Here is a 15221-nt window from a genome sequence, read left to right on the forward strand (position 1 = left end):
TTGTGAAAGCAAATGAGACAAGTAAGCATTAGGGCATAATCTCAACTTCCCAGATCCATTTTTCTTGGATTAGGGAGGAAACAAGATTTTCATGATTTGTTAAATGACCACTGAGGTTATAGGTAGCTACCTACAGCAGCCCCTAAGAGGGCTGCCCTACTGGCAGGACTGGCTCATATAGGAATAACTGGACTAATTGCTTGTTTCAACTCCCCATATTGGTCACTTCTTGCTATGTCCCCATCCCTAACCCCTAACCAGATCCTTTCTGAGCCAAACCACCCAGGAGGCATTCTGACTAATGTGGTTGACAGGAAGGACAACAAGAGAGAAAAGAATTGGTCTAAAATAGGGAGGAAATGAGAAAACAAACCATCAGTGCCCTACCTGCAGCTATGTGTTGTGTTCCCTAAAATGATGGTCAGTGTGTGGAGCAGGCAGGGTGGGGATGGTGAGAAGGGAAGAACCTAGCTATTGCTGGCATTTGCTGGTAGCATGCTTTCACTCCTTGGCCTTGCCTTCAGCTGTCACAGCCTTCATGGCTTTGTGCACAGTCTCTTCATTCCTGAGGAACTGAATGGGCTTGATGGGTTTCAGATTTTTGTCCAACTCATACACAATGGGAATGCCAGTGGGCAGATTCAGCTCCATGATTGCTTCTTCTGACAGACCCTCAAGATGTTTGACAATCCCTCAAAGACTATTGCCACGGGCTGCAATCAGAACATGTTTTGCTTTCTTGATCTAGGGTACGATTCCCTTATTCCAGAAGGGTGGAAGCTGGGCAATGATGTCTTTCAGGCTCTTACAGGAAGACAGCTGATCCTCAGTCAGGTCTGTGAAGCGACGATCCTTGCTGATGTTGCTGTAGAAGGGGTGGTTAGACTCCATTGGAGGTGGTGGGATATTGTAGGATCATCTCCAAATCTTAACCTGGGCCTCACCATGTTTAGCAGCTGTCTCTGCTTTGATGAGGCCTTTCAGAACTTCACAGTACAGCTCATTGTCCTCACTACAGGCAACCACATCTGGTCAATGGCATCTAGTACTGTCCAAAGGGTACAAATTGCTCTCTTCTGGAAAGAGGTGAAGCAAATATCAAATTCATAGCCAGCATCTCGCAGAGCTTCGCCTCCTCATGCCCAGCGGGGCTCAGGTCCCTGTTGTACCAGCTGCTGAAGTGGTTATCCAGGTTCCAGGTGCTCTCTCCATGCTGGATCAGTACCAACTTTTAGGTGGCCATAGTGGGGCAGAGGGGGCAGCGGGTATTGAGGAGACTGGCACAGAGGTGAACCGAGATTCAGGTGGAGCTAGTGGCCAGCCAGCTCCTGGATCCCATTTTATTCTTCTTATAATTGTTTGCTCATATCATCTGATCTTTTATCTATTTAGGAATGAATCTGATTTTCATAAATTTGTCTCAATTCCCTTTTTCATAAGAAATGAGACCTTTATCAGAGAAACTTCTTGCAATTTCTCCTCTATATCCTGAACTTGCCTTCTAATTTTAGTTGCATTGGTTTTGTTTGCGAAAAAAAAAAAAGACTTTTTAATTTAATGAAAACAAATTATCCATTTTAACTCTTGTGATCAGTTCTATCTTTTATTTGGTCCTATACTCTTTTCTTATCCATAGATCTGACAGATAATATTTTTTTTTCCTTTGCTCACATAATTTGCTTATGGTATCACCCTTTATATCTAATTAATGTATCTTATTTTCAATTTATCTTGGTATACAGTATAAGATATTGGTCTATGTCTAGCTAGCATTCTCCCAGATGGCTTTCCAGATTTTCCAGCAGTTTTTCTTGAATGGGGAATTCTAGTTTCAAAATCTTAGAACTTTGGGTTTTTCAAGCACTAAGTAACTGTGGCCATTTGCTTCTGCATATGGTACACCTAATCTATTCTACTGGTCAACCACTCTACTTCTTAGGCAACATTCGGTTACTTTTATAATTACCAGTTGGTAGTATAGTTTGAGATCTTATACTTAGAGGCTGCCTTCTTTGAGTTTTTTTATTCTTTTTGTCTCTGATCTTTGCTGCTGAAGTTGTATTCTGTCATTTTTCTTGTGCCATAAAATAATCATTCAGTAATTTCATTGGTATGGCAGGGGAATAAGTAAATTAATTTAGGTATTATTTTCATTTTTACTATATTGACTCAGCTTACTAATTAGCGATAAATATTTTTCTACTTATTTTGATTTGTCTGTATTTAAGTGAAAAATGTTTTATAATTGTGTTTATATGGTTCCTGTTTGTGTGTCTTGATAGGTAGACTGTCAAGCATTTTATATTCTCTGTAAATATTCTAAATGGAATTTCTCTATCTCTTCTTGTTAGGCTTTATTGGTAATATATTAGAAATGGTAATGATTTGTATGGTATTATTTCATATCTTGCGACTTTGTTAAACTTATGAATTGTTTTGATCAGTTTCTTAAATGACTCTAGGATTCTATTACATATATATGCACACACACATACATATACATATGTGTGTACTATATATGTATATATGTCATGTTATATGCAAAAGTGATGGTTTTATTTCCTCATTGCCTACTTTTATTCCTTCAATTTTTTTTCTTGTATTATTGCTAAAGTTCACATCTCTAGCCAATATTGATAATAATTTTGATAAAAAGACATCCTTACTTCATTCCTGATCTTATTGGAAAGGCTTCTAGTTTATCCCCAATGTAGATGATGTTTGTTCTTTGCTTTAGATAGATACTGCTCATCATCTAGGAACCAGCACAGAGGCCTGGAGACACTTACAGCTAGCAGACATAATCTGGTAAAAGATCCAGCAAATGAAATGGAGAAGGAATGATCAAATAAGTAGGAATGAGGATAGAATAAAGTTATGCAAATCTAGAGAGAGTATCAAGAAGGAGAGGGTAATTGATCAACAGTGTCAAAGTCTACAAGAAGTCAAGACAGAAAAAGATTGGGGAAAGACCATTAGGCTTGACAAGAAATCATTGTTAATTTTGGAAACAGCACATTAGGTTGAACATTGAGGTCAGAAGCTAGAATGAAGAGGGAGGAAAGGAAGTGTAGACATTTATTATAGATGACCTTCTTAAAGATTGTAGCCACGAAAGGGAGGATGCCTGAGAAGACAGCTATTGAAGATAGTCGAACCAAGTGAGATATTTTAAGGTAGGCTTCAGTCAGCAACAACTTTCTCAGAACACTGGAGCAAGCTCATGCCTTACACAAGTGAACTAACACCTCTTACATTTTCTCCTGTGTAAAATGAGTAAAAAATGAAAACCAAATATATTAATTAATACTCTTGAATTCACAAAAGTTCAGGGAAAATAAAACTGAACTGGGCTTGAGTAAACTTCCAAGTTTACTAATTCCTTAATGTATATTGCATACTTAGAGAAACAAAGATAATGATTAAACTATTTGTCTTGATTTTAGTCAAAGAGAAAATAGAGCTATTGCTTTTATGAAGAGTTGGTTGAACTACATACAAAGTACAACTATACACAGCAACATTGTTTCATTTTAAATAATTAATAGTAATGCAGCATAAAATACTCTTTTCTCCTATGTAAAATTTAAAAATTATTTTTCAAGAATTACATTGAATTCAACAAAAATGCACGAACCACCTTTTATATGCTAGGAATGGTGTTAGGCATCAGATGCCAGAGATAAGAATGAGGCAACCATTGACTCCTAGGAACTTTGTGTGAGAAAACAAGTGCATGGGTAAGTATATGAGGTTAGGGTGAGAACATTTCCAGCTTGGAGGATCAGGAAAGTGGTACCATGTAGTAATGGCACTTAACTGAGTCTTAAAGGGAGATGAGGATTAAAAGAAGTAAAGGTGAGGAGGGACAGTATTCTTTTAAAGGTGAATAGTATACATACGCAGAAAATAAAATGTCTTGCTTGGAGAACTACAATCAGGACAGTAGATTGAAAGCAGTTTGTGGAAAGCTTTACATTTCCTACAGAGAAACTTGTATATGCTCCTAGAAAAGATGGAGAATTACTTCACCATCTTAGATGGAGGAGATACATAGATTCATTCAAACAGACACAGTTCGATAATTGTGTGGAGGATGAGTTGAAGAAAAAAGAGCTGAGTAGGAATAATAATTAGGAGTCTATTGAAATAATCTAAGTGAAAGACCAACAGGCCTAAATTAAAGGAAATGGAGAGAATGGAACAGTAGGAAAGATTTTGTGATAGAAGTGACAGGGTTTAGCAAATTAATGGATATATGAAGGCAAATGATTCCAAGGTTATGAAATGAAGTGACCCAAGAGGTTGGTGGCACCATTGATAAAAAAGTTCCTTGCAATATAATAATGCTGTAACATTATCGTATCACTATAAACACCTTATATTAAACATGCCCACTTCATGACTCCTATTTAGATTAGGTAGTGATCTTTCATCATTTTGGTAGCTAAGAGTTGTTGCCTAGCTCATAGAATCAATTTCATGAATTTAGAATGATTTCACATTTTTAAAGAAATAAAATGTTTATTACATATAAATAACTATATACACCTTTATGTATATGTGCATTCATACATACACATTTATACATACATGAACACACATATATATGTATTTATACACACACATGCTTCCCAGTAGAATATAAGCTCTTTATGGATCCACTATAGTATCCTTGCATTGCTTAGATCAGTGCTGTATACATAATATGTGTTTGATAAATGCTCACCAAATGAATAAATAAATAGGTTAGACATTAGTAATGATAGAGGAATTTAAAAAATAAACAAGTACAAATGTTCAAATCAAGAACAAAGAAACTTACTGAACTTGATACTTACCAGGTAGCTATGCAGCATTGTGCAAAAAAATTATGTACCTGAAGTAAAAACAGTCTGACTTCAAATCCAACATCAAAAACTGGTGAGATATTTGACCTGAATCAAGTAATTTAACTTCTCTCTGCCTTAGTTTCCTTATTGGTAATGTGAAGAGAATAATAATTAGTGCCTACCTCATAGGGTTGTAATAATCAAATGAGAAAATGTACCTAAAATAATTAGTAATTCTTGAATCAACATATAGAGTCCATTATTATTAATTCTATCAATACTTCCTTCCTCAATATTTAATATCATATTGCTATCTTAAAAATTCTTCAATACTTTCCCCTTAGTTATAGTGTAATATCTTTTATCCTTCTATTTATGTCCTTTAAACATCAAGTTCCAATTACATTTTAAGCTGTATTTATACACAAACCCTTCAGAACAGCCAAATTGCCCTGTAGTCTGTCTCTCAAAAGCGCATTATTCTTTTATTCCACCATATCTTTGTTAATACCCCATATGACTTACATGAAATGCTTTACCCTTCTTTCTCTAGTTATCTAAATCTGACCTTTTATCAGAAACTCAGCTCTAATCTAAACTCTAGCACTTAATTTCTGTACTATTGATATATTACTTAATGATTGGATCCTTATCTCCCTGGTTACTTGCAAATTATTGAAAGAAAGGTACCACATGTTTTATGCCTTTGTGTCCATAATAGCACCCTGTACTCATAAAAGACATTCGTGCCTGACTTTAGAATATATATATATATATATATATATATATATATATATACATGTATATATACACACATTTATACATAAAAACACATATAAGCATACATATATACACATATGTATATATACACATATAAATATATGCATGCAATTATAGACATATATATCACCAACTGAATTAATAAATACTTAAACATTAGTCATGATAGAGAAATTTTAAAAGATGAACAAGTATGACTGTGTGGGTGTATTCTTGACCTGAGACAGAGCTAAAAGGAAAAGCTCAAGCACATAAAGTTATAAAAAAACATGAGATCTATAAATCTGTATTCATACTTGACTTTAGAACACACACACATAAATATGTGTGTATATAAATGTGTGTATGTATCTAGAGAGAGAGAGAGAGAGAGAGAGAGAGAGAGAGAGAGAGAGCATGCATATATGTATATGAATCAAGAGATATCTGGGCATAGTGAGTAGAGTCTTCTTTTTTGGAGTCAGGATAACCTGAGTATAACCCTTGCCTCTGAACCTTCATAACGTGATCATAGGCAAACCACTTAACTTTTTTTTCTGAGTCTTACTTTTGTCATCAGTAAAGTAAGAACAATTCACTTATAGTACTTATTTCATAGGCTGGTTGTGAGTCTCAAACGAAATTAAATAAAATGCACTACAAAGTTTAAAGACTTCTGGAAATGTTAGTTATTAATGTGAGTATTCCAGTTTTTCCTTGTGAAACCCACTTTAATTTGGTCCCTCAGTTCATATCGCTAAGATAAAAATAATCTAAAATGTTAATGGGTAAGACAGATCAGCCATTATTCAACAACCACAGAGCACAACATTGTGGAAGTCTTTGAGAATGTATCTTACTGAACATTTCATATACTGAAAGTCTATTGATTTTACTAAGATCCAGATTTGTGACCTGCATGTTAAACGTTGATATTTAATTTTGATCACCACTAATCTTTCAAAATGAAAGAGAGAAAAATTCTTTTTCAACCAGACTAATTATGTAAATATTTTGGGAAGTCTATGCATTACCCTGAGTGTTATCTGTTTCTTTGACTTTCTGATCAATCCTGCTTACCATTTAATTACCTTTGCTGGGAAGAAGCTGTACAGTGTGTGCATTTAATTGCAGTTTAGTCTGCTTAAAGATTTTATTACTCTATCAAATTAAAATAACTAAATGGAATTAGGAAATAATTGTGAAAAAAGATATATTAGATGATAGGAACAACAAAGAAGCATAAAAGGTGTGTTACTAATGTATATATAGTATAAGTGCTACTAATAGTGTGACAAGATACTTTGGTTACAACCATTTAATCATCCAAGATTTAATAGGAGAAATAAGCACAAGCTACATTGTTTTTGGTGAAAATAATTAACAGAAGTATAGCCTGAACTACTCTCTTCTTTCATCTTATTTTTTTTTTCCTGTAGCACTATCCAAATAATTTAATCGGAAGATTTAGATTCAAATCCTGACCCTGTCACTTATTCTTACCATAATTTTTCCTCAGTATACTTATATAAAAAATGAGGGGTTCATCTAGGTGACTTTTAACTACATTTGAAGGGGAAAGACTGAATTATTTAATAGAAATAATGGTATTTTACATGAGCTGGTTATATTCTTATTAGTGGAGCACTGCATTTTTCTCATTTCTCACTCTCATTTCTTGCTCTCACCCTCACTTGTTTCAAGAGACATAGTTTCTGGTTTCTGGGTAATGTGATCATTTTATCAATAAGGCCAGCAGGTTATTAGTGTGGATGATGATGAGGAGGATGATAATGAGGCCATCTCTCTTAGACCAAAGACAATGACAACAGCAAATTCACAGTCTATACACCCTTCAAAACAGTAGCAGTTAATGAGAGGCTGAGAGTGACCCTGTACAGAGAAACTATCTCTACCCAGACCACCCCTAATCATACCTGACTACTTCCAGCCTTGGGCTATCTGGACAAAAGGATCTGTCTCCCCACAAGCTTGAGTATGACACAATGGGTTTCCCCACCCTAGATTAAATTTCTTTCAAGGCTAGGTGGTCTCTGACCAAGATCCAGGGGAGTCAATGCAATCTCTTATTAGTAATACCCTTCAAGAAAAACTGAACTTTTAAAATGAGGAATTTGGAAGAAGGGGAGAGTTCCTGAATCTCCCCAAGATATTTGTTATTAATAATCACCTCTCACACCATTATAGGAGATTTATTACTTTTTTATTTTAGATTTAAAAAACAATTTTAACAATTAAAAGCAATAATACATATTTTTATCCTAGAACTATAAGAATTGGAAGATCAAGAAATTGTGAACTAAGACTGAGTGAGGCAGAGCTGTGGCTATATGAAAAGACCCCTGGTAGAAAGCTTGGTCAGGATTAGAAGTGGTGTGAATATTCCCTGTCATCCAATTAGACTTGACATAATAGGAAGACATAAAAGAAGGTAGTATTTATTAAGTCCTTACCATGTACTAGACCAGGGTGGGGAACCTGTGGCCTCAAGGCCATGTGGTCTCCAAGCTGTAGGTTCCCCATCCCTATTAACTGTGCTAAATAGTTGAAAATTGTCATTTCATTTGATCATCACAACCACACTGGAGAGTAGGTGCTATCATTCTCCCTATTTTACAATTGAGGATGTGAGGCAGAAGGAGATTATAGAATTATACTTTGTACAAAGGGTGATGTGGATGTGTGGAATATCACAGCTTTGAATAAAGAGAGACTCAGAAAGAGTAAGCTCTGGTTCTGGTCAATCATTTTTTAGAGGGTTAACTGGAAGGTTGTTGTTAGCATAAAGCCTGGCACATAGTAGGCACTTTATAAATGTTTATCGATTGTTCATTGACTGTCCTTGCTATGAATTTTGTGTATGGTTTTTCATTCCTATTATTTCCACTATACACAGATATATCCTAGGCTATGACCTGAACTTTCTCTTTTCATTCTATATCTATCTTATTTGCAGTTCTCATCAGATCCTATGGATTTTAATTATCATATCTACACAGATGTTTTCCAGATCTTCATTGCTTGTGTTAGTCTGACTCTTGAGTTTCTGCCATGAATCTCCAACTGTCTCATTTATATCTCAAACTGGATGTCCCACAGGCATCTTGAATTTATCGTGTTCAAAATAGAATCCATTACCTTTCTCCTCCCCGCTAAACATTCCCCACTGGCTAACATTACAGTATACTTAGAAAGTTTAATTATATTAATAAGACATATAGGCAATAAATGAGTTCAGCACAGTCACAGGATACACCCTTCAAAAAAATCACTTGAATATTTATTAGTCATTGTTGTCTGTTGTTTGTCCTTCATTCTGGAAGAGGACCATGACATCAGGCAGGTGATCTCATGACTTGCAAGTGAATTGGATTTAAGTGAGGCAGGGCTGTGCAAAGTCACCAGCCTCACTCTGTCTTCCCAGAGCCATCTGGGTACAGTGGCAAGATATAGACCAGGACAACTATAGATGGCCTAGATGCAGTGGAAGACCTTGGTCTTTAAAAGCTAAGGTCTTTCTCGGGTCTCAGTTTGTCTGAGGCAACACCACTTCAGTGATTAAGTTTAGGTAAGAAATAAGGCAAAGAATGTCCTCTTTGACCCACTCAAAAAAATTCAGCCTGGGAGGGAAAGACTCTCATTGCTTCTGGCCAAAACAAAAACAATTGCTAATTTACACGTACTCAGAAACTTCAGAGCCCAAACCAGGAATGGAGAACCTACAAGCTTGAGGTCACATGTGGCCCTCAGGTTATTGGGTGTGGCCTTTTGACTGAGTCCAAATTTAACAGACCAAATCCTGTTATTAAGGGGATTTGTTCTGTGAAGTTTGGATTCAAAGGGTCACAGTTGAGAACTAGAGGGCTGCATGTGGCCTCCAGGCCTCAGGTTTCCCACCCCTCACCAAAACAATGGTGAAATGAGATTTGGGCTGGGACCTATTTTTGGCCAATTGATGAGAGCCAGAGTGATTTGGGTATAAGGTATGGTCCTTAAAAATAAATCTAGCCCACAAACCCCAAGATATCTTGTGATTTTTCAGGGATCAAAATTTATATTCCTTTGGATAGAGCACTTGCAGATGAGGGTATGTATACCAACAGAGATGAGGGAGAGAAAAAGGGAAGGAAATGAGGAAGGAAGGAAGGAAGGAAGGAAGGAAGGAAGGAAGGAAGGAAGGAAGGAAGGAAGAAAGGAAGGAACTTTCATTGCCCAACTGGAGCTGGCCAGTTGGGTCCCCAGTGGGGAAACTACCAATACTTATAGACTGTTAATTGTTGCTTGTTTTCATTCTTGAAGAGGAGCATGACATTGGAAAAGTGATGTCATGACTTGCAAGTGAATGGAATTTAAGTGAAGCAGGGCTGTACAAAGTCACTAGCCTTACTCTCTCCCCAGGAGCCCATCTGAGTCCAGTTGCAAGATATAGTTCAGAAAGACTAGAGATGGTCCCTATTAATAAGCCATAAAAATAAAGAAAACATCATAGAAAGAAATCCCACTTAGAATAATATCAACCACCAAATATTTATTAAAATATGCCTATAAACATAGGTGATTTGTATTAGAACAATACAATTATAACATCTAAATATATTAGACTTTAATAATTTGATAAATATTCAATGTTCTTGGTTGTGTGATAGGAATATAGTAAAAGTTAAAATACTCTCCAAATTAATTTGCATGGCTAATTTAATAGAGTTTTAACTACCAAGGGGTTTATTAATATGAGTATCTTAAATAATACTGTGAGTGATATGTTAAAATAATTATCAAGCATATAAAGGAGCATACTGAAATAAAGTAGAAGAATCTAATGAAAATTTTCTTGCCTTCCCAAACTATAAAACACATTGCACCAGGCAGTGTTTATTATTGACTGTTCTGTAAATATGATTAAAGATCTTCCCAACCCATTAATCCCCTTAATAGGCCTCAGGTGGAGCTGATTAAGGGAGGCTTGTTTGTAGGAAGGCCCACACCCTTTTGCTAATTAGGTCTGGAGAGGTGTGAAACCCTCAGGCCCTAAAAAGGGTATATGTATATATTCTCTGAGGGTAGCCTTAAGCTCTCAGAACTGCCAGGGCTCTGAGAACTACAAGGGCTCTGAGAACTGCAAGCACTCAGAACTCTCAGGAGGAGAGGACACAGGCAAGCAGACGATTAGGAATTGTGAGTGAGTGTTTATGGGAAGGCCCCAGCAGAGGGGAAGGTTATGGGATGGCTGGCTCCCTGCTGTAATATTGTGTTTTAAGTTCTTTGCTGTTATGATGAAGCAGACTTACTGGTTTTGGGATGTAATTGCTGCTATGCTGAATTGGAGCTATTGGTTTTTCTATTTGATGTTCTGATGTCTGAATAAATGTTTTACATCTTCTGCCTTCTATATGGAAAGTCTCTTACATTCTGTGATACAGAACTATACAGGCATATTCACGGTCACCATTGATATTGTGACACTTGCCTTACTGATACATTGATGTTACATATCATTGGGCAAAAAAAAATGAAGAAACAAGAAATTGATTAATATAATAAAGAAGGCACATGAAGCAACCAAAAGAATAACTAAGGAAGATTCATATTTGGAACAGACACACACACACACACACACATGCGTGTGTGTGTATGTATATGCATATACACATATACATATACACAAACATATATACATATATACACACATACAGATGTGTTATACACACATATATGTATATGTATATTTTTCTAAAAAGTCCTGTTGAAAGGCTTTATAATTTAATGATAGAATAAGTAGATGAGATATTTAACAATTTGGAAGGAGGTTTTAAAGCACAGATCAGTATACATCATTATAATTAAAAGTTATTTTAAAAGATAGTAACACCTTCACAGTTTGGTCAAACTTGTGTCTTGAAGCAAGATATTCTATCTTTTAATCTTAAAGCCCCAGGAATTTGTATAAATCATGTGGGCTGGAAAGCATGATGCTATTGGGTAATGATTTATTTGTGAAACATGAAAGTAGAACAGTTAATTATATTGGGAAACTAAAGAAACTTTTGAAAGCCATGTAAAACTCCCACTCTGGCAACAAAATCCCTCCTTTCCCCTCCCTTTCCTCACCCTCGTGGTCATTATATTATTGAAAACAAACAATACTACATGCATGACAAGTATTCCTCCATAATTAGTGGTACTTTCCACTTCACTACCATATAATTAGTAGTACTGGCTAAAATGTATTCTTATATAAGGAGCAGGCATGTAATTACAAGAGATATTTACATCTCTATAACTCTTAGAAATAGCTATAATATATTCCTTAAAATATTTGCATAAATAAATCCAACTCTAAATTTGGGAATATGCCAAGTTTAACATTATTGAGCAAAGCAGTTTTCATACTATCCAATGACTTGGGCGCAGACAAATTGAGCTTTGTTACTAATTCCTCATTTCCCTGAATTTCCATAGAATTTGTCTCATATACCATTCATTTGCCACTTAGCACATCCTGCGTGGTTTATTCTTTCTTTTTCTTTATTGCTAAGTTCTTTCTTCAGGGCCTGTCATCTCTACTTCATGAGGCATGGTGAGTACCCCTTTGTATTCTTTGTCCCTGCCCCTTTTGCTGCTTTACAGCTGCTCTTTTAGGGGTATCCATTAGAATGTAAACCCCTTGAAGCAGCAACAATCTTTTTTTTTAAAAACTTATGTGTTTATCCCCTGTACTGAGTACACTTCCAGGCACACAGTGAGCAGTAGGCTCTTAGTAAATATTTCTCTGTCTCTCTGTATCTCTGTCTCTGTCTCTGTGTGTGTGTGTGTGTGTGTGTGTGTGTCTTCTCTCTCTTCTCTTTATTGATCAATTTACCTATTCATCCATACACTGGTTTATCTATTGATCTATCAATTTATCCATCCTTCAATCCATCTACACGTGTATCTCTCTATCACTTTCTTTCTACCTAGGTATCAGTCCATCCATTCATCTGTCCATGATCTATCTATATATCTACATATCCCCCAGTAGATTATAAACTTCCAGAATGCCAAATTCTAAGTTTTGAGCTGCTTTGTAATCTCTACAATATCTGAAACATTCACTTGCAAATACTTAGGCTTCAGCAAAAATGTCCTGATTGAACTATTAATCGCACATGTTAGATTGGCAGGTTTAAAAGTTATTTTGAGAGATGGCATCATGACCTGCAATAAGAATCATTAAACTACTCAGTTAAAACATAAGGCTATTTTTGCTCTATTTTCAATCATGTTCCTTCAATGCCATTTCTATTTTTCATAGAATTTCATACAAGGATCATATGGGAATTAAGAAGCAAGTTCTACCCTAAATTACATGGTATTTTTCCTTTCTTGATTGAATAAAATACCTTGTTTTGACCTTTCCTTTCCTTCTGTTGGCTTGCTTGTAGAAATGCAGCATAACATCTGAGCCACAATGGAGTGGGAAGAATTTGAAGTGCTTTACCATTAAGCAGTGCATTAAGCAGAGCCTCTCCAGCTAGTACATTGTGCCCTGAGAGATCTTTGGGAGCCCTGGCCTATCCGAACAGGACTCTTGAAACACATTTCATTGTACTCACATTGTTTATGTTTTCCTGTGTTTTAGGATGCTATGTATGTGTTTTGATTAGTTTTGTTTGCTTGGTTCTTTTGAAAACTCTGACGGGGCTTTGTTGGTTGAGAAAGGAAAATTCTTCTACCTGCGTTTAAAAAAAAATGTTCTTTCAAATTGTATTTACTTCCAGATACACACAAACATGTATGCATATATATACATATATATATATGAAATTATTTATATGTGCATGTATGTATACATAATCATATATTCTCCTATTTTTAGATACTCATTTAAACATTACCATAATAATCTCATAATTCTCTGTTGATTAAATAAGTATTTATAGCTGCCATTTTATGTGAGGAAATATAAGAATCATACTTGGAATACGGAGACCATGTGATAATAAATTTTCACTTTAATTAACTAGACATTTTAAGTTGAAGGAGCCTTCTGGATAGCATTATCTGGGAACTGACTAATTTTTCATACTTAACTTTGCATTTGGAACAATAGACTGAAATGTAGGATGTCACAAATTGATTTACCTAATAGATAATAAATTCCTTGAAAATAGAAGGAATACTTGTTTATCTTTGTAGTTTACAAAGTGCATGTATCTACAAGTGCATTATGTGATCACTGAATGCATGAAGGAAGGAAGTGAAAGAGGAAGTAAAGAAGGAAGAAAAGTAGGAAAGAAGGAAGGAAGAAAGGAAGGAAGGAAGGAAGGAAGGAAGGAAGGAAGGAAGGAAGGAAGGAAGGAAAGTAGGTTGGGGGAGACAGTGACGGGGGAGGAGGATGGGGAAGGGAAGGTGAGAGGAATGTCTTAATTTCTTATGATGATTTGCTTTTCCACAGATCTCTACATAAACCTCAGGAAATAATTACCTTAAAAAACATATTTTCCACCTTACCATGCTTTGATTTCTAATATTTCTTATGCATACCCATCTATTTCTTGATACCTACTAAATTTCTATAGCATTTTCCCTTTCTTTTGTTCACTTTTTTTCATTCAGCGCTTTATGTAGTTTCTCTTCTTGAAGTTACCTTATTGTAATTTTCAAGAAATTAATATGAGAAAACATGCAAACATATATAATCTAGTAGGCTGCAATGGTAATGTAAATTTGAAGATCTTTCCTACCCATTAATAAGAACATGTGAGCTGCTTATGTCACAGGAAGCCTAAGTCACATGTGGTAGGAGGAGCTTGCTGAACAAGAGGAACAGTAAAGGGTGGAGCAGGAAATGCTCAGAGTGGTTAGAACTGAGGGAGAGAGCAGATGCAGGTGAGCTAGCTGTTCTGTGAGTGTGTTTGTGGGAAGGCCCCAGAAGGGGGGCAGAAAGTTATGGGATGCAAGGCTTCAAGCTGTGATACGGTGTTTTAAGTTAATTACTGTTATGATAAAGTGGGCTTACTGGTTTTGGGACTTGGTTGCTGCTTGTAAGGGTTGGACTTATTGGCTATGGGATTTGGTCCTCTGGTGTCTGAACAAATGTTTTACTTTTACCTTCTATATGGAGAGTCTCTCATGTTTTGTGATACAGAACTATATAGACATATTCACAATTATCATCAATGTTGTGTTTATTACTTCGGTGATACATAGGTGTAAATCATTCTTGCTTTTTTATACATTTTTGAAAATAGGTTCAATATTTTCAATTTTTCTTGTATCTTGTACCTTTGTATATTGGAAAAGATCCTTGCACCACAAAAGTTTTCCTGAACTTCCCCAAACCTCTTATTTTCCTTTCCTAACACCAGATTTCAATAAAAAAGCAAAAAGAAAAAAAATAAGGTCCTTTAGACTTCGAGTAATTTTTATCAATTATAGGAGATTTAAGGATAACATTTATTGAAAAAAAGAATTCAAGCCTTTATCTAACTGTGCTTGGGATCTCTCAAATCATTATCTATATTGTTTTGATCAAAAGAATTGATCACTTGAAGCAGATATTTGAAGCACTTAAACCAATAACCTCTGTAATATTTCAAAATAATTTTGCCTCTTTATATATTGCTAAGA

The 15221-nt window shown here is 35.5% G+C and overlaps 1 pseudogene; it reads right to left on the bottom strand.

The window, feature by feature from the left end:
• Positions 1 to 501: 501 nt before the first annotated feature.
• On the bottom strand, positions 502 to 1243 carry LOC118848731 (annotated as a pseudogene).
• Between the last annotated feature and the right edge of the window lie 13978 nt (positions 1244 to 15221).

This window comes from Trichosurus vulpecula, chromosome 4 (assembly GCF_011100635.1).
Source record: "Trichosurus vulpecula isolate mTriVul1 chromosome 4, mTriVul1.pri, whole genome shotgun sequence".
In the NCBI taxonomy this organism is placed as follows: Eukaryota; Metazoa; Chordata; class Mammalia; order Diprotodontia; family Phalangeridae; genus Trichosurus; species Trichosurus vulpecula.